The sequence below is a fragment of the Megalobrama amblycephala genome, linkage group LG5 (assembly GCF_018812025.1).
Source record: "Megalobrama amblycephala isolate DHTTF-2021 linkage group LG5, ASM1881202v1, whole genome shotgun sequence".
Lineage (NCBI taxonomy): Eukaryota > Metazoa > Chordata > Actinopteri > Cypriniformes > Xenocyprididae > Megalobrama > Megalobrama amblycephala.
The window spans coordinates 38,334,202-38,354,676 of NC_063048.1; the positions used below are offsets into that span (position 1 = coordinate 38,334,202).

General features: G+C 35.9%; 1 protein-coding gene across 1 annotated transcript in view; it reads right to left on the reverse strand.

The window, feature by feature from the left end:
- sntg2 (syntrophin, gamma 2) overlaps positions 1-20,475 on the reverse strand; it is a 103,382-nt gene that overhangs the window by 78,918 nt on the left and 3,989 nt on the right. The window lies entirely within an intron of this gene.

Consider the following 20,475-nt stretch of genomic DNA (forward strand, 5'->3'; position numbering starts at 1 on the left):
AATCAATTTTTACTTCATTTTGATGATAAGGCTATGCTTAAAAAAAAACTAAGGTGACAACTACTTTATACCTACATGTATATTTTTTATTTGCATGACTGAGTATTTATTTTGGAGTGAACTGTTCCATATATATATATATATATATATATATATATATATAGTGGGTACAGAAAGTATTCAGACCCCCTTAAATTTTTCACTCTTTGTTATATTGCAGCCATTTGCTAAAATCATTTAAGTTCCTTTTTTTTCCTCATTAATGTACACACAGCACCCCATATTGACAGAAAAACACAGAATTGTTGACTTTTTTGCAGATTTATTAAAAAAGAAAAACTGAAATATCACATGGTCCTAAGTATTCAGACCCTTTGCTGTGACACTCATATATTTAACTCAGGTGCTGTCCATTTCTTCTGATCATCCTTGAGATATTTCTACACCTTCATTTGAGTCCAGCTGTGTTTGATTAAACTGATTGGACTTGATTAGGAAAGCCACACACCTGTCTATATAAGACCTTACAGCTCACAGTGCATGTCAGAGCAAATGAGAATCATGAGGTCAAAGGAACTGCCTGAAGAGCTCAGAGACAGAATTGTGGCAAGGCACAGATCTGGCCAAGGTTACAACAAAAAATTCTGCTGCACTTAAGGTTCCTAAGAGCACAGTGGCCTCCATAATCCTTAAATGGAAGACGTTTGGGACGACCAGAACCCTTCCTAGAGCTGGCCATCCGGCCAGACTGAGCTATCGGGGGAGAAGAGCCTTGGTGAGAGAGGTAAAGAAGAACCCAAAGATCACTGTGGCTGAGCTTCAGAGATGCAGTCGGGAGATGGGAGAAAGTGGTAGAAAGTCAACCATCACTGCAGCCCTCCACCAGTCGGGGCTTTATGGCAGAGTGGTCCGACGGAAGCCACTCCTCAGTGCAAGACACATGAAAACCCGCATGGAGTTTGCTAAAAAACACCTGAAGGACTCCAAGATGGTGAGAAATAAGATTCTCTGGTCTGATGAGACCAAGATAGAACTTTTTGGCCTTAATTCTAAGCGGTATGTGTGGAGAAAACCAGGCACTGCTCATCACCTGTCCAATACAGTCCCAACAGTGAAGCATGGTGGTGGCAGCATCATGCTGTGGGGGTGTTTTTCAGCTGCAGGGACAGGACCACTGGTTGCAATCGAGGGAAAGATGAATGCGGCCAAGTACAGGGATATCCTGGACGAAAACCTTCTCCAGAGTGCTCAGGACCTCAGACTGGGCCGAAGGTTTACCTTCCAACAAGACAATGACCCTAAGCATACAGCTAAAATAACGAAGGAGTGGTTTCACTACAACTCTGTGACTGTTCTTGAGTGGCCCAGCCAGAGCCCTGACTTAAACCCTTAAATTGAGCATCTCTGGAGAGACCTAAAAATGGCTGTCCACCAACGTTTACCATCCAACCTGACAGAACTGGAGAGGATCTGCAAGGAGGAATGGCAGAGGATCCCCAAATCCAGGTGTGAAAAACTTGTTGCATCTTTCCCAAAAAGACTCATGGCTGTATTAGATCAAAAGGGTGCTTCTACTAAATACTGAGCAAAGGGTCTGAATACTTAGGACCATGTGATATTTCAGTTTTTCTTTTTTAATAAATCTGCAAAAATGTCAACAATTCTGTGTTTTTCTGTCAATATGGGGTGCTGTGTGTACATTAATGAGGGGAAAAAAATGAACTTAAATGATTTTAGCAAATGGCTGCAATATAACAAAGAGTGAAAAATTCAAGGGGGTCCGAATACTTTCCGTACCCACTGTATATATACATTAAAGCCGCATGATTAATTGTTAAAAGATCGCAATCTCGATTCAAACACCCACATGATCTCATTCCTAAATGATTCGCCTGTGGTCAAATCTATGTTTGCACTGCCGCTGATCCAGAGAGAGCAGTTGTCATGTTTAGGTATGAATACACAAACAGTCTTTTCAACCACACAGTGTTGTTATTCCTGTGTTACAAATATTGATATCATCACAGAAAAACTGGGATGAAAGTTTGTAGTTCAGATCAGGCCCGGCTCCAGATATGAGATGAAAGGTGGGCCAAATGATATTCCAGGTGGGCCGGTCGGATTGGTGGGGGGCTTTAATGCTTTAATCTCACATGTCTATTGATATAGATAAGGCAATTGTTAGGGTTGTTTGTTATTGTTATAAACTATTATACTATTTTGAAAAATTACATTACAAAATATAATGTGAGATAACACAAATAATATTTGCAACATTTATTATTTAAATTTTTTTGCACGAGCTGTTTATACTGTACGAAATTAGAACTTTTGTCCAATACCTCCTCTAGGGGGGTCCGGGGGCATGCACCCCCGTAAGAAAATTTTGTACATTTTAAGGTTAAATGCATCAATCTGGTGCACTTTGGAAGCTCAAAATTAAGAGCTTCAACTCATGTACAGTGTGCAAATTGACCAAAGAAACAACATTGACTTGTACCTGGACATTAAAGAGGGCTCAAACATCTTTTTAGTTGTGATATAAAGTCTACATCGTTTTAGGTGTTTTAGGATGCCAAACAATTATAACAATAAAATAATAATACATACATGACAGTAATATCCATATAGGCTATTGTAACAAATGCAATCTAATATATATATATATATATATATATATATATATATTGGTTAGGCTACTTTACACAACGTATAGGAAAATTAAAATACTAGTTTGTAGCCAATTTCTAATCCTTGAGCTTTAATTTTGATCACCAAATCGCCAGCTGATCGTGTGAGCAAAGTGCGCACTTCTCTTTAAAACACGCAGCACAAACAGACTAAATAGTAAATACTTAATCACTGTATATATTTTGGTGCTTTATTAAGGCACAAAGCCATTACGGTTTCGATTTTAGTTAACTGGCAAAATACAATGTAGAGACCATTTATGTTTTAAATTTTCGGTTCATTATGAAACGGTGGCGGCGCACAGGGTCATTAATGGGAAACACTGAATGAATGAATGCTAAAGTTGTCGTATCAGTTGTTATCATAACAAAAACGTTTCAACCGGACCGAACGAGAGTCTCGAGGCCTGCCGCTGCGCTGAGTGAGTGACAGGAGGCTGCGATGCGCGTGAACTCGCTGTCATATGGATACTGTAGAGAAGCAGTATTGAACGGTTTAACATATTTTAGAGACATGTTTAGAAAAAATATATATTTTAGCAGCACTACTAAGGGGGAGGTTGCCGCTTGGTCTGGAGCTGAATTGAATATCACACTAATTTTGTGATTGGCTGTTATGTGGTGTGGGGCCAGGGTGGGCCAAGCCTCTGATTGGGTGGGCCAGGCCCACCCTGGCCCCCCCGTGGAGCCGGGCCTGGTTCAGATATAAACACTGATGTCTGCGGAAGCGATCAAAATAGAGCAAATCACCTTTAGAAATTAATTTGGTACTTCAAATAACAATTGTACCGATTACATAGTTACACCAGTAGGTGGCGACAAGTGACTGTTAAAATATGTATCGCTGAATCATTCATTTAAGAGATTCGTTCAAAAAAATGCTGATTCATCCAGTAATGAAACAACTGAGGTATTTATGAGTGAGTCATTGAATCATTCATTCAACCCAATTTTTTTTAAATAATTCAGAGTAATTAAACATTTTAAATAGACTTTTGGGTGGGTATCTAAAATGTTAAAAAACCTCATAAAATGAACTTTTCATGCCAGGGGACCTTTAACATTTTGTCAGAATCTCTAGTAAATCACATGTTATTTTGTTTAGTTGTCTGTTCAGAATCATGGGAGAATCGTGATCTCTGTCTAGATTTTCATGACTCTCAATTTATCCAAATTTAATCTGAATTAATCGTTCAGCTCTAACATTACTGTTTTAAGATTTAAGGTCAATTAAGGCCAGAATTCTGTTGATAAGGGCTGTTCACACCAAGATCTGATAACTATAATGATTACTTTATTAGCTTCCAAACCAGCACATGATATTGTTCTGTTTATTCTGCTGTTTTGTCACCTGCCTCTTAAAATGCTCAAGGTCTTTAAAGCAGGATTGATTCTGATTGGCTGTCAGTGTTTTTTATCATGCATCAGCTGGAAAAAAATAATTCTGAAAGTGATTCCGATGATCTCTTTTCTCTGTGCTGTTAATGTTATTGCTGTGGTGTGGAATTCTTTTATATTTAGAACGATTTTTAGAACTACATCTTTATCATTATAGTTACAGTTATCGTCCTTGGTGTGAACAGACCTTATCAACAGCATTTTTGTAAACACTGCAGGATTATAATACAATCCCTACCACTTTGGTAAAAATAGAGAACATTATTTTTGCTTATTATAGCTATGAGAAGTTAAAATATTACTAATGTTTTCAGTATATAAACCATCACAGGCTTGGGAGTATTTTGTACACTCATAAAATTATTTCAGTGCATGTCACTACCCAAACTTGCACATTTACTAGGACAGCAGATCAACACACTCATAAGGACAGTGTTTATCTGTGCAAACATCACTCTAGTCGCAGCTTCTGCGATCTGTGTCATTCAAAAATGTTATTACATCTGAGGATCGCAGAGACTTGACAACATTGTCCAAAGAGAAATAACAACCAAAGTGATGTTTGGTCACGCACAGATGAACAGCAGCTCAGCAACACTTCCCTCATGAGACTGTGCTCAGCACATCCTTGTAATAATTAACAGAGAAAACAGCAGATTAAAACCAAAAATGACAGTGATATTTCACCACAAAATAAACAGGAAAAAAAACATTTTATTTTGTATACAGAAAATGAAGCACATTGAAAAATGTAATACTGTAATGCAAAAAATTAAATAAAAAAATTTAAATTAAAAAAATAACTATTAACTGAAACAAAATACATTTTTCCCAACTAGCCAAGCAACATTTTCATTTAGTTTAAGCTGAAGTACTAGCCTAAAATAACAAACTAAATAAACTAAATAAACTGTCCTGTTAGCATAGATACCGCCCTGAATGAGCCACAGCAGTCCACCATTTCTGATTACTCGCTGTAGCAGCTGGAGATATACAATGTCTGTGCCAAAACACATTACAAATGTTCTATTATTGGATGTACCAACGAACATAAGAGTCTCCATAGACTCTCAGCTTCTGAGCCACTGAGGACACCGTGGTTGAATTTCATTTATGAAGGAAATGTGCCGAAGAAAGTCGGTAAAGTGATATATATTTGCGCAAATCATTTTATGCCGGACTGCTTCACAAACGAGGGTCAGTTAAATGCTGGATTTGCACAAAAGATGAACATGACGGCACATGCTAGTGGATGAGTTGAATCAACTCCACAGCAACTACATAAATTTATCCACTAACCATTCAGAAACGTCCAGTTTCATTCTAAAAGTTGTAACTTCTTCCTGAGTCTCTCCATCAGTGTCGACTCCGGTTTGAACAATGTAAGGCTGAACACCGTTACTGACAATCCTCATTTTGGCTGTGTGAGATTCTCCAGCTTTGTTGTTGTTGAGCTGTTAAAGCTCCGCCCTCTTCTGGAAAGGGGCCGGGAGCAGCAGCTCATTTGCATTTAAAGGGACACACACAAAAATGGCGTGTTTTTGCTCACACCCAAATAGGGGCAAATTTGACAAGCTATAATAAATGATCTGTGGTGGTATTTTGAGCTGAAACTTCACAGAACACATTCTGGAGACACCAGAGACTTATATTACATCTTGTGAAAAGGGGCATTATAGTGGCAGTTCTGAATATATATATTCAGAACTGAATAAATAAATGTATATATGTATATGTATATATATACTCCAAAAATAAAAAAAAAACATGCAAACTGCAAAAACATTTAGTTTGCGCTATGCATGTGTTTGTTCGTCCTGTGACGATGACTCTGGTTCTGACAGACCCACCGTCTCTCTGTACTGGCCTAGTTCTCTCTCTGGCACCTAAACCCACTCTCCCTGGAGACACCAGGGATGTAGGTCAAGTGAGTCTCCCGTTAGCTCTACAGGGAGAGGATAATTAATCAAAGTTTGGTGTTATAGACTGAGCCCTCCCTGCCACTGCACGCGCTCAAGCTTCTGTAAAGGTGAGTTTTTTGCTATTTATACACATGTACATGGGAATGCCTTAATTCTCAGGCAGAGTCTCTGGAGAAATCTGGGCTTAGATGCTTCGCTCAAGGCCACAACTGTGCTAGTCACAGCTTGATGGTTTGGAAGGGGACTAAAATCCAGATTTGGCCGAAGGATCTGGCTAAGGGTCACCTCTGCATGACGGCCCATGGGAAAAATATAATTTCTCCAGCCAAAACTCATGAAATGCCCAACAGTATCACGTTACAAAGACAAACAGCAATCACATTTCCTTCAGTAAATGCAAACAGCTATTTTGTATAGTACTTTTTCACAAATGGTCAACTAATATTCTTTTTTTTTTATGGCCGATGCTGATATGTTAAAAACCAGGGAGGCCAATGGCCAAATATATATAAAGCCGAATGTATGATAATTTATCACACTATTAAATTATTTTACCGCCCTTGACAATCATTTGTGAGACAACACTTCCCCACTATTGATGGAATTTTCCAGCTTTTGACAAATCGGTCAAACAGAAAAACTTAATAGCCGATGCCGATAATTAAAAATGCCAAATATCAGCCAATATATCAGCCATGGCGATGTCTCGGTCGACCACTTCTTTTCACAATGCATTTTGTTTAAAGGAATAGTGCCTAGCCAAAGGAGACTATCACAGTGAAAAACTACCTAACACTCAGCATTATATAAATAAATAAATCAAATGTGATGTCAATAAGATACAGAAGAGGATTAGGGCCAAGCAATAATAAAAAAATAAAACCATCTTGAGATTAAAGTTGTTAAATTTTGAGAAAAGACTTGTTAAATTTCAAGAAAAAAGTCAAGATAAAATGTTGAGAATAAACTCGTTAAATTATGAGAAAAAAGTCAAGATAAAATGTTGAGAATGAAGTCATTAAATTACGAGAAAAAACTCGTTAAATTTCGAGAAATAAAGTCAAGATAAAATGTTGAGAATAAAGTCATTAAATTACAAGAAAAAAGTCGTTAAATTATGAGAACGGATTCGTTAAATTATGAGAAAAAACTCGTTAAATTTCGAGAAATAAAGTCGAGATAAAATGTTGAGAATAAAGTCATTAAATTACGAGAATAAAGTCATTAAATTACGAGAAAAAAGTCATTAGATTATGAGAACAAATTCGTTAAATTATGAGAAAAAAAGTCAAGATAAAATGTTGAGAATAAAGTCATTAAATTACGAGAATAAAGTCATTAAATTACGAGAAAAAAGTTGTTAGATTATGAGAACGGATTCGTTAAATTATGAGAAAAAAGTTGTTAAATTTCGAGAAATAAAGTCGAGATAAAATGTTGAGAATAAACTCGTTAAATTATGAGAAAAAACTCGTTAAATTTCGAGAAATAAAGTCGAGATAAAATGTTGAGAATAGAAGTCATTAAATTACAAGAAAAAAGTCGTTAAATTATGAGAACGGATTCGTTAAATTATGAGAAAAAACTCGTTAAATTTCGAGAAATAAAGTCGAGATAAAATGTTGAGAATAAACTCATTAAATTATGAGAAAAACTCGTTAAATTTCAAGAAATAAAGTCGAGATAAAATGTTGAGAATAAACTCATTAAATTACGAGAAAAAAGTCATTAGATCATGAGAACAAATTCGTTAAATTATGAGAAAAAAGTCGTTAAATTTCGACAAATAAAGTGGAGATAAAATGTTGAGAATAAAGTCGTTAAATTACGAGAAAAAAGTCGTTCAATTATGAGAACAAATTCGTTAAATTATGAGAAAAAAAGTCAAGATAAAATGTTGAGAATAAAGTCATTAAATTACGAGAATAAAGTCATTAAATTACGAGAAAAAAGTTGTTAGATTATGAGAACGGATTCGTTAAATTATGAGAAAAAAGTTGTTAAATTTCGAGAAATAAAGTCGAGATAAAATGTTGAGAATAAACTCGTTAAATTATGAGAAAAAACTCGTTAAATTTCGAGAAATAAAGTCGAGATAAAATGTTGAGAATAAAGTCATTAAATTACAAGAAAAAAGTTGTTAAATTATGAGAACGGAAATTCGTTAAATTATGAGAAAAAACTCGTTAAATTTCGAGAAATAAAGTCGAGATAAAATGTTGAGAATAAAGTCATTAAATTACGAGAAAAAAGTCGTTAGATCATGAGAACAAATTCGTTAAATTATTAGAAAAAAGTCGTTACAATTTTGAGGAAAAAAAGTCGAGATAAAATGTTGAGAATAAAGTCATTAAATTACGAGAAAAAAGTCGTTAAATTATGAGAACGGATTCGTAATTTAACGGATTTGTTCTCATAATTTAACGACTTTTTTCTCATAATTTAACGAATTTGTTCTCATAATCTAACGACTTTTTTCTCGTAATTTAATACTTTATTCTCAACATTTTATCTCGAACTTTTTCTCGAAATTTAACAAGTTTTTTCTCATAATTTAACAAGTTTAATCTCGAGATGGTTTTATTTTTTATTATTGCTTGGCCCTAATCCTCTTCCGTAATAAGAAGCCTACACTGAAGATGCATTTTAATGTTTTGCCTGTGTTGTTGGTTTTCATGTTTTCTACACCGAAGGCCATCTGGAATCAGGAATAACCCAGGAGAAATGCATGTCTGTTTGAAATCAGTGATCAAGTACAGACTTGCTTTTGTAACTTCTAGAATAATTCCCATAGAGACTGGGGCTGGCTGTATAACAGTACATAGCATGCAATGGTATTAATGAGGTTCTGTGGTACAGTATGTTGTGTGTGAGTGACAAAGAAACATGGAGAAAATACAGAATCAGACTCTTTCCAAAGAAGACAAGGAAGAACTTCAAAGGGTGTGAATTCTGTCAAACTTTTAAAAGAACCAACTCAGAGCAGAAACTGTGTCCAACAATCTGAAGACGCTTTTCACATCTAGTGGACCATTTAAGAAGAAAGCAATAAGCCATAAACGAGATGCCATGTGGTACTGTGATAAAAAAAAGCTTTTATAAAATTGCAAAAAGGAAAACATGAGAAGAAAAATAGACTAAAAGACACATGAGAATAAACAGAATAAAAGACATGCTAATAATCAAACACTCTAGCAACACTATTTTGAAAATTACCTTTACATTTAGCAGACATTTAAACCTTTTTTAAAATTACTTTTCTTTCTTTGTATTTTCTCAACTTGCTTGATGCAAAACAAAAGATAAAATGATCAAAACAACAATTTCCACATCGTTACTTAATATGAATAATTTTTCATAGAATTTCAAACTCTTGTATTGTGATGAATACCGTCGCCACAGGTCCAGAATTACTCATAGCATGATATAAGATTTTAGTCATGCCGCCCACCCCTATCTACTCCTGTCTGAAAATGACCTTATCAAGTTTCAAAAACTAGATTTGTTAGATCTGTGATTTTAAAACGCCTTTAAGGTCAATTATCTGCTTCAAACGATGATTACTTTTAAGTGTTTGCCGTTGTAATTGTGAAATATTGCCTCTAATTTGAATTCACTACAAAGGCGGCCGAGAGCGCCACTGGACTGCTTCAATCAAGATAATAATTAGAAGAAGAATGAAGGTCAACTGCTGTCTGGAGATCAGATCACAGCCGATAATGTTACACCGCTCCAGGGCTGGAACGCACAGACACGGATATTGTCTTTTCCCCAGACAACAGGACGGGCGTAATAGTCGATACATATGCTTTTGCCTGAAGATTTAAAGTCTGCATTTAAAAGGCAAATATCTGAATTGAATTAGCCGCCGCACAACAATTACAGTAACTGCACTGCAAAAAAATATTTTCTTCCTCAGTATTTTTGTTTCTTGAGAAGCAAAATGACAAGATATTAAGTATGTATCAAAATGTAGTGAGTTTATGCTTAAAACAAAAATAAATATCTGCCATAGGGTCAGAAAATTTATCTTGATTTCCCTTTGAATTAAGTTTATTTTTCTGAAGCCCATTGGCAGATATTTATTCTTGTTTCAAAGAGGACCTGTTATGCCTTTTTCCATGTTCAACTTTCTTTAGTGCTTAAAAAAAAAAGTACAAAGTTCCTTCTATCCTTAGCAGATTATTGCTGAAGTGAAAAAAATTAAAGTGAAACTGAAAAGTTATAGAAGTTATTACTGTGAAAAATGCACAAAAATTCTATTTTAAAATTTTATAATGAATACATATTTTCCAAAACATGTTTTACGCTAAAACTGTGAGAAAATCAAAGCCATCAATCTAAACAAGCTGTGTTCCAAATTTGACTTTTGATATCTCAAAAAATGAGCTTTCAGTACAATTTCATTACCTTATTTTTGACAATACAAGTGTGACTATTTTTATTTCCAGGACCATTTAACCTTTTTGAATCATGTCCATGTTTTTGTGTGTATGTGTTCACACAGCAAGTGCCAAAACCTTTACCAAGTTTCGTACCATTCTGATGAACTAAAAAATCCTAAAAAAACAAAATGTTAAATTTTTTGGCCAAAAATAACCAAAACACTACCAGTTTATTAAAGGTGCCCTAGAATTAAAAATTGAATTTATATTGGCATAGTTAAATAACAAGAGTTCAGTACATGGAAATGACATACAGTGAGTCTCAAACTCCATTGTTTCCTCCTTCTTATATAAATCTCATTTGTTTAAAGACCTCCGAAGAACAGGCGAATCTCAACATAACACCGAACTGTTACGTAACAGTCGGGATCATTAATATGCACACCCCCAATATTTGCATATGCCAGCCCATGTTCAAAGCATTAGACAAGGGCAGCCAGTATTAACGTCTGGATCTGTGCACAGCTGAATCATCAGACTAGGTAAGCAAGCAAGAACAATAGCGAAAAATGGCAGATGGAGCGATAATAACTGACATGATCCATGATTACATGATATTTTTAGTGATATTTGTAAATTGTCTTTCTAAATGTTTCGTTAGCATGTTGCTAATGTACTGTTAAATGTGGTTAAAGTTACCATTGTTTCTTACTGTATTCACGGAGACAAGAGCCGTCGCTATTTTCATTTTTAAACAATTGCAGTCTGTATAATTCATAAACACAACTTCATTCTTTATAAATCTCTCCAACAGTGTGTAATGTTAGCTTTAGCACAGAGCATATAGCCTCAAACTCATTCAGAATCAAATGTAAACATCCAAATAAATACTATACTTACTATATCTAATATGCTGCATGACGAACACTTTGTAAAGATCCATTTTGAGGGTTATATTAGCTGTGTGAACTTTGTTTATGCACTGTTTAAGGCAAGCGCGAGCTCCGGGGGCGGAGAGCTCGAGCATTTAAAGGGGCCGCAGCATGAATCGGTGCATTTCTAATGATGCCCCAAAATAGGCAGTTAAAAAAATTAATTTAAAAAATCTATGGGGTATTTTGAGCTGAAACTGCACAGACACATTCAGGTGACACCTTAGACTTATATTACATCTTGTAAAAAAAATTCGATGGCACCTTCAACAAACAGTTCATTAACTTGGCTGGACAGCAAGAGAATTGGAATCCTGCAGAAAGCTGATCTGATGTGTCTAATTTTTTATCGATCATTTGCTGATAAAGGGTGAGAAACCTGGACTGTAAACCCAAATAAGTTGGCAAAACTCAAAAATTTTGAGTCAGTCAGTTGCCTCAAAATTTTTAAAGCTACAATATGTCGTTTTTTGCCGCTAGAGGTCACCTATTCAAAACAAAGGCACAGCTTAATGATGCCGAGTTTGAGCGTGGAATCTTGGGAAATGTCATCTTCGCCTCACAGCCGGTGGAAAAGAATCTGGACAGGACTCGAGCAGAAATCATGTTCATGGATGAGATTATTAACGTTACTGTAGTATGAAGCAGAGCAGGACCGAGTGTTGCTGGAGCTGAACGAGGAGCTGGAGTGATTGCTAATGAGAGACCAATGCAACGCCCTGGGAGCAGCGGAACTTTTATTAAGCCGCAGTCGCTTCTTCCGGTCATGAGTATGAGGTAACACAGCACTGTTTATCATATTAGATACATTTGACTGTATTGAAAATGATGTTATAACGTTAATCTCTGCTGTGAGACACTGTTGCACACTGCAGTAAGATAGATCGATATTAGAATATCATAGTAAATGCTTGATAAATGGCATGCAATTAATTTTAAAATGTATTGTATGATGGAGAAAATGCTGTATTACTTAGCTACTTCACAAAATAGTGTTATTCTCTGAGGCATGGTAAAGCATGGTACTCTTGGAAAATCAAGAGAACTAGATTTAAACAATAAGACTAAACGTGTTGAGCTATATAATAACAATTCGTTTTCTGTCTATAAATATATCAAAACAGTTGTTCCCTAGTTTATTAAAACATTTAATATTTTAAAGCATCTTTGGTTTCTATGGTGTCTAAAAAATAAAACCGGAAACCGAGGGTAATGCGGGTATGACGCAATTGACAGGCGAGCCTTGGTTAAAATTATTTGTAAGATTTACAAATAGTTGGAAACATTTGGGATATTGTAAGTACTCAACTGAACAAAATATATAACACAAAATATACTCACTTAGAAAGCAGCTATCTAGGTTTTGGATCAGTGCTAATAAAAGGACAAATCAACTGTCTGGTTCATCTAGCATTGGCAGGTTGTCTTCCAGGAGACTGAAAACATTTATTTAAAGGTGACAGGGTTGAGGTGACAGCTGTGCTAAACTTGAAGACAATCTACCAGTCACAAAGAGATTTTAAGGCTCATGATACAAACAAGTGTTCTTTATATACAGCAGCTCGGTTTGATTTCTTTTCTCATCCTATCCTTCTCTGCACCCTCGCATGTGACCTCCAGGACTTCAGTCGACCAATCAGAGCACATTGTGCTTTTCAGAAGGAGGGGCTTCATAGAGACAGGAACTAAACAGAGCGTTACTGACAGACTGGGAAGTGAGGAGCTGCAACAATGGAGAATATGAGGAAAATAATCAACATTCAAGCATGAAAACATATTCTAGTAGAACTCAAAAACAAAATCAAAACTTTGTAAAAGGGAATAATAATAAACTCAATTTTGATACATTTTACAGACTTAATATCTTGTCATTTTGCTTTGTATCTTGATTTAAGAATGTTTAGATATTTGCACTGGAAAACAAGACAAAAAATGATTTTTTTTGCAGTGTGGTGTGTCCTGACTCCTCAGATATCAAAGATGTGCCAATCACAGAATTCAGGTTAAAGCGATCGCTGTGAGCGTGCGAAGAGAGCAGCCATTCAGATGATCTGGAAAGTGGCAGCGGGCGACGCACAGATCAATCAAATTACCCTGATGGTCCACCGTAAAGCTGCAGGCTGTAATAAATTCAATAGATTCTCATCAGCAGGGAATCTCACCCACGTTGTTGAAGACACCAGTTACCGTATCAGCCAGAGATCTTTCAAGCAGCTGGAATCTGAGCAGGAGAGTGAAGCCGAGTGATCCATAATCATTATTTACTCTTCTCAACATCACCTACAGCAGCACAGTGAGAAGATGCGCTTAACCAGGAGAACAAGTCGAGCTGAAACAGCATTTGCAACATATTTAACCCTTTAAAGCCTACTGTACTGTATATTCGACACATGAAAGTTTAAGGTTTCTAAAATAATCAATATAATCTGAAAAACCTGTTGCACACAATCTACTACAGTCCTTCTGTCGTCTGATTGATACTTTATACTCTTTTAGCAAGTAGAGGGAGCTTTAGTATAATTGTACAAATGTGTCTTTTTGCAGTGAAATCTTATTTTTATAAAGTAAACGTAAGAATAACTTTTATATCGTTAGCAATATTTCAAGATGAACACTTATTGGACTAAACTTGATAATCCATACTTTTTTAAGGAAGGCTTTTAAGGAACATTTATTTGTTCATCGCTCAATCATCATTGTATTGCATTGTGTTTTATTTCTATTATTTTAGAAAATGACGATCGTTTCTCTAGATAAGACTCTTATTCCTCGTCTGGGATCATGTAGAGCTCTTTGAAGCTGCGCTGAAACTGACATTTGGACCTTCCAAATCCACTATATGGAGAAAAATCCTGGAATGTTTTCCTCAAACACCTTCATTTCTTTTCGACTGAAGAAAGAAAGACATAAACATCTTAGATGACATGGGGGTGAGAAAATCATCAGGAAATTTTAATTCTGAAGTGAACTAATCCTTTAAGCATTTGCTTTCAATCTAAACATTTTTTTTTTTTGGGCCGGGCAGTGTATAATCCACGCACTACTAAGTCCAAAGTTTGGACAGACTCACAGTGTTTATTGCGACTATTTTTTACATTTATGTCAAAATATGATGATAGCAACAGTGAGGTCAAATCCCAGGAAACACATGTACTGATAAAAATCCACATTTCAAGTCACTTTAGATAAAATCATCTGTCAAATATATAAATAAATTATTTAGAGGCCTTTTTATTTACTCAAGTATTATTCTGAATCCCCATAATTTAATTAATTGAAAATGATTTTTTTATTTCTCTACAATTCCATTTAGACATCCAAAGTATATCTTTTGACTTTTTTTCATCTTTTTGTCTATTAAACTGAGCTTACAAAGCCCATCAAATTACACTCGGAGCTAAACTCTTATAGCCAATGGCATCCGTTTCAGTGTATACAGACACAATATGGTCATTCGTCCTTGTGAAGAGATGTCTCTCATCAGTCAGCAAAACACAGTCACTCATCTAAAGCAAAACGCTTTCATTAAAAGACATGTCTGAATGTGGACTCGACTGCTACAACTATAAAATTAACTGTTTCAAGTTTACCAATTTCAAGTAGCGTGTCAGTGAGGACAGTAAGAGTTTGTGCATTTCAATTATTGAAACGAGTAAATCTTTAACAATCCAAAAAAGATGCCAAGAAAACATTTACTTTCAGAAATCATTCTAACATGCTGATTTGCCACTCAATTATTAATAATGTCTCATATTAACAATGTTGAAAACAGTTTTTGCTACTTAACCCTCTGGTGCTGTTCAGTCATTTTTGACCAAAAAATTACGTTTTTTTAAAGAATTTTTTACTTAATCAGAATGGTATGAAACTTGGTAAAGGTTTTGGTACTTGCTATGTGGACACACACACACACACACACACACGCACACGCACACACACACACGCACACACACACACACACACACAATCATGGACATGATTTATAATGGTTAAATGGTCCTGAAAAAAAAATGTCACTTGTATTGTTTGCGGTCAGAAATGAGCACATTGAAAATGAATGGGAGACTAGATTTTCATCTAGTGGAAATGTTTGGTACTGCGACCAAACAAAATCTTACTGAAAGCTCATTTTTTGAGATATCACGCTCAAATTTGGAGCAGAACTTGTTTATATTTATGGCTTTGATTTTCCTCACAGTTTTAGAGTAAAACATGTATTTGCACAAAATTTAAGAATAGAACTTTTCATAAACTTCTATAACTTTGTCTTACTTTTTAAACTTTTTTCACTTCAGCAATAATCTGCAAAGTGTCGCCTTTAAAAAGATACCAAATTTCAGTCTGTGCTCCAAAGCATTCAAGGTTTATGACAGTTTAAGTTGGAAAATTAGTTTTCAGGTCTATGCTCAAAAAGTGGTTAACAGGTCCGCTTTCCAAAAGAGCTCGCGCTTCGGTTGTTCAACAACAACAAAGCTGGAGAATCTCACGCAGCCAAAATGAGGATTGTCAGTAACGGTGTTCAGCCTTACATTGTTCAAACCGGAGTCGACACTGATGGAGAGACTCAGGAAGAAGTTACAACTTTTAGAATGAAACTGGACATTTCTGAATGGTTAGTGGATAAATTGATGTAGTTGCTGTGGAGTTGATTCAACTCATCCACTAGCATGTGCCGTCATGTTCATCTTTTGTGTTGAATTGACCCTCGTTTGTGAAGCAGTCCGGCGTAAAATGACGGCATGTCAACAACACTCTACTACAACAACTCTTCCTCTTCTCTAAAGCAGCCCAACATGGCCCCACCCCCTTTGTTGTGTGTTCTCGGGGGTGGGGTTTATGTAAATTTTAGGGTTAGTGATGTCACCAACCCGGGAAGAAGCTTGTTGTAGTTCCTACCAGCCGTTTGTTGTAGTCCTTAAAAAGCGATTTCTGTAAAGGAAAATATCTCCCTTTGCATTGAACTTTGCAGATACGGTTTATGCTCAAACAGCAACATTACACACTAACTAAAGCTAAAAAAGTGAAATCATAACCATAAATAGAATCTTTTGTAATATTATAAATGTCTTCACTGTCACTTTTGATCAATTTAATGCAGCCTCACTGAATAAAAGTATACTTTTCTTCAAAAGAAAATAAAATCCTACGGACTTAAACTTTTAAACGGTAGTGTAAATACAATTATACTTTCCCTCAAATATGTTTTTGGCCACACAGTGAAGCAAAATTGGCAGAATCCTCTTCAACTAAAGTATAAAATCTCTGTATTTTGACACAGCTGGGAATAAAGGCTTTGTCTTTGTATTCTAACCCTTTGTGTTATTATGGAAATCCTCACTGCCCACACACAGTATGGAAAAACATAATTCTGTGCACCCAATGCTTCAGCACGGTAAGTATTATCAGCAAAGGTCAAAGCCAATTTCAGCATGTAATTCAATATTTCATATGACCAATTCTGCATCAATAACTAATTAATGAAACCAGATTAATAAAACGCGCATCCTTGATTATCTCACAATCAGCATTCCCGGCATCCTCACTTTTTTCTAAAAAAATGGCAATCATCGAGGTAAGTTTCCAAATGTGAAATGGGGCTCATTAAAATTCATACCTGTCGTGAATCAAAATGGAAATGAAAAGGCAAGGCTGGGCTCGGTGACAAAGACGTGGTGGAAAAGAGCTGTCTTTTTACAGGGTGAGTAAACATATCAGGACAGTATTAATAGGGTGTTTCAAGAATAACGGCCGATCATTTAAAAGCCAAACATGTAGTCGAAGAGAGAGATATTAAACGCTGCTATGGTGATTCGCAGATAAAGACGACACCCAACAGGTCACATGCAGTTTTATATTAAGGTTGACTAATTGCCCGGCTGTGACTCTATTACAATCTGTCATGTCATGCTGGAAGTAAATCATCGCGGCCCCAGGGACGAATCGCAATAGATTTGTGTTTCGGTAGAGCTGAAAATGGCAAAACGCTGTGCATCAAATTTATTATGTTCAGAACGCAATTATTAGTGGCGCTTGTGAAACCTAGTATTAACCCTGTAAAACATATGAAATATGATCCTTTTTTTTTTTTTTTTTTTAAATGGAACCATTTATTGAACCTTTGGACAAAATCTAAAAAAGTTTGCATGTGATTTTGTTGAGCATCATATCTCATGCATCAGGCTTTTATGGCTCATATAGTCTGATACAGAGAGAATATGAAGGGGAAAACAGCTTAGTTTTATTCAGAGGCCCAAACTGAGCAAAAATATGCAATTTGGTGCAGATGCTGATATTCATATGGACAAAAAGTGAGATGAAATTCTGATTGTAATGTAAATCAATGAGATCTTTATAACAGACTACTTGCATAAAAATCCATATAAATATTAGTCGTCGCTCTATATCTGCCAATAATATGTCTTAGTAAGATATTTAAATGTTTTATGATCTATAGTTTTAAAACATAATGCAATGCAATACAATGATGATTGAGAGATGAACAAAAAACATTCCTCAAAAGCCTGATGATAATAGTTAAAGGGTTAGTTCACCCAAAAATGAAAATTCAGTCATTAATTACTCACCCTCATGTCATGCTATACCTGTAAGACCTTCATTCATCTTCAGAACACAAATTAAGATATTATTGATGAAATCCGATGGCTCAGTGAGGCCTGCATTGACAGCAAGATAATTAACACTTTCAGATGCCCAGAAAGCTACTAAAGACATATTTAAAACAGGTCATGTGACTACAGTGGTTCAACCTTAATGTTATGAAGTGACGAGAATACTTTTTGTGCGCCAAAAAAAAAGATACTTTTTCAACAGTATCTAGTGATGGGCGATTTCAAAACACTGCTTCATGAAGCTTCGTAGCTTTACAAATCTTTTGTTTCGAATCAGTGGTTTGGAGCATGGATCAAACTGCCAAAGTCACGTGATTTCAGTAAACAGGGCTTTGTTACGTCAGAAGTGTTTCGAAATTTCAATGATTCAAAATTTCAATGACTGAAGCAGTGTTTTGAAATTGCTCATCACTAGAAATTGTTGAAAAGTCTTTTTTTTTTTTTTGGTGCACAAAAAATATTCTCGTCGGTTCATAACATTAAGGTTGAACCGCTGTAGTCACATGAACTGTTTTAAATATGTCTTTAGCAGCTTTCTGGGCATCTGAAGTGTTAATTATCTTACTGGCAATGCAGGCCTCACTGAGGTGGATTTCATCAAAAATATCTTAATTTGTGTTCTGAAGATGAACGAAGATCTTACGGGTGTGAAACGTAATTGAGTAATTAATGACAGAATTTTCATTTTCCCCTTTAAGACTCACATTCGAACATGATTTTCTGACAAATGATGTATGGATAATCAAGTTCAGTCCAGTAAGTGTTCATCTTGAAACATTACTAACAATATTAAAGTTATTCTTACTTTTACTTGATAAAAATCCAGTGCAGATTTCACAGCAAAAAGACATGTGAACCACAAGCTGAAGGTGAACGTTTGTACTTAAAAGACATATAAAGTCTTATAAAAGTCTAAACTACCAATCAGATGACAGAAGGACTGTAGGAGATTGTGTAAAACAGGTTTTTCAGATCTGATCATTTAGAGACCTTAGAAATCTGCGTATCAAATCTGATACAGTAGGCTTTATAGGGTTAAACCTCATCCTGCAGCAGACTTGTGAGGTTCCTCAAATCGTGTGTGTTGTCGAGGCGAGGTGTGCTGTTATTTTACTAAGTAATCAGACACATCATTTTCAGCCAAGCTGTATCTAGAGACCAGAAGATCACAGGAGACTCTTTTTACACGAGTCAGTCAGTGACAACACAAAACACCGCAGCAACCACATAGCAACTAACTAACAACCTCTCATGGCACTTACTGTAGCAATGCTCCGGCAAACACCCACAACACAGCAGCATGTTTTGCACTGACAAAACTCACTCTCATTTTTCTTAAAAATGTCAAAACCTGAATTTTATTACCAAGATTTATGAATACCAGTAGAGGCCTGCTGTTTGACTATGAACCAACCCCACACCTAAACCTGTTAGAAAAACAACTGCAACTTCAGCTATCAGATTACAAAACCTTGAGTCCGGTTCTGCAGAACATGAATAAAAGATTTGTGACTTTTAAGGTTATAACATTCATGTGCCAATCACGGCCTCCATAGGGCGCGCTAGCAAAGTCTCCAAATCCCAAAGACAAGCACACAAGAACTTTCCAGCAGTGTTTCCAGAGACATGTGTGAGTTGGATCTGAATCAAATCTCACAAATATAAATAAGAGCCAGATTAGTGTGCTTACATGGCCATCTGCGCAAGTACACATGTGAGAGTCATCGTTTGTTCTGTTGGTGGATACATAGCAGTTAATCTGAAATTGACATCTGCTATGAATACATCGATACAGTTTATACACAACACTGCTTCCAGAGTTGCCAGGTCTGCATTTTTTCCATGGGAAAAAAAATTGCTTTTTTAGCAGCAAACACTTAAGATGGGTTTGGTGCACACAGGGGTAAAAAGTACCCCATGTGTACAATGAAATATACTGCTGGATCTTTAATGTTGTGGGCCTATTTTTCTGCCAGAGGTCCTGGACATCTTGTTCAGATACATGGAATAATGGATTCTATCAAATGCCAACAGATAAAAAAACCTGACTGTCCCTGTTATACAAGTCATATAATGGGCTGTGGTTGGATCTTCCATCAGGACTATGATCCAAAACAAACATCAAAATCAATACAAAAATGTGTCACTGAACACAAAACCAAGCTTCTGCCCTGGCCATCTCAGTCCCCTGACCTGAACCCTAAAGAAAATGAGTGAAGTGAACTGAAGAGAAGAAGCACCATCATGGATCTGGGAATCTGGAGAGATTCTGCACGAAGGAATGATCTCTGATCTCTCCTCAGGTGTTCTCCAAACTCATCAGGCATTATAGGTGAAGACTCAGAGCTGTTATCTTGGCAAAAGGAGGTTGCAAAAGGTTTTGAATAAAAGGGTATGATTAATTGTGAGCAGTGTGTATTAGAGAAAAAACATTTCTCTCATAATGAGATTTTCCCCCTATTTAAAATTATTATTCTCCAATGAAAGATTGGAGTTTTTGTAGATTTTTTTAAATAATA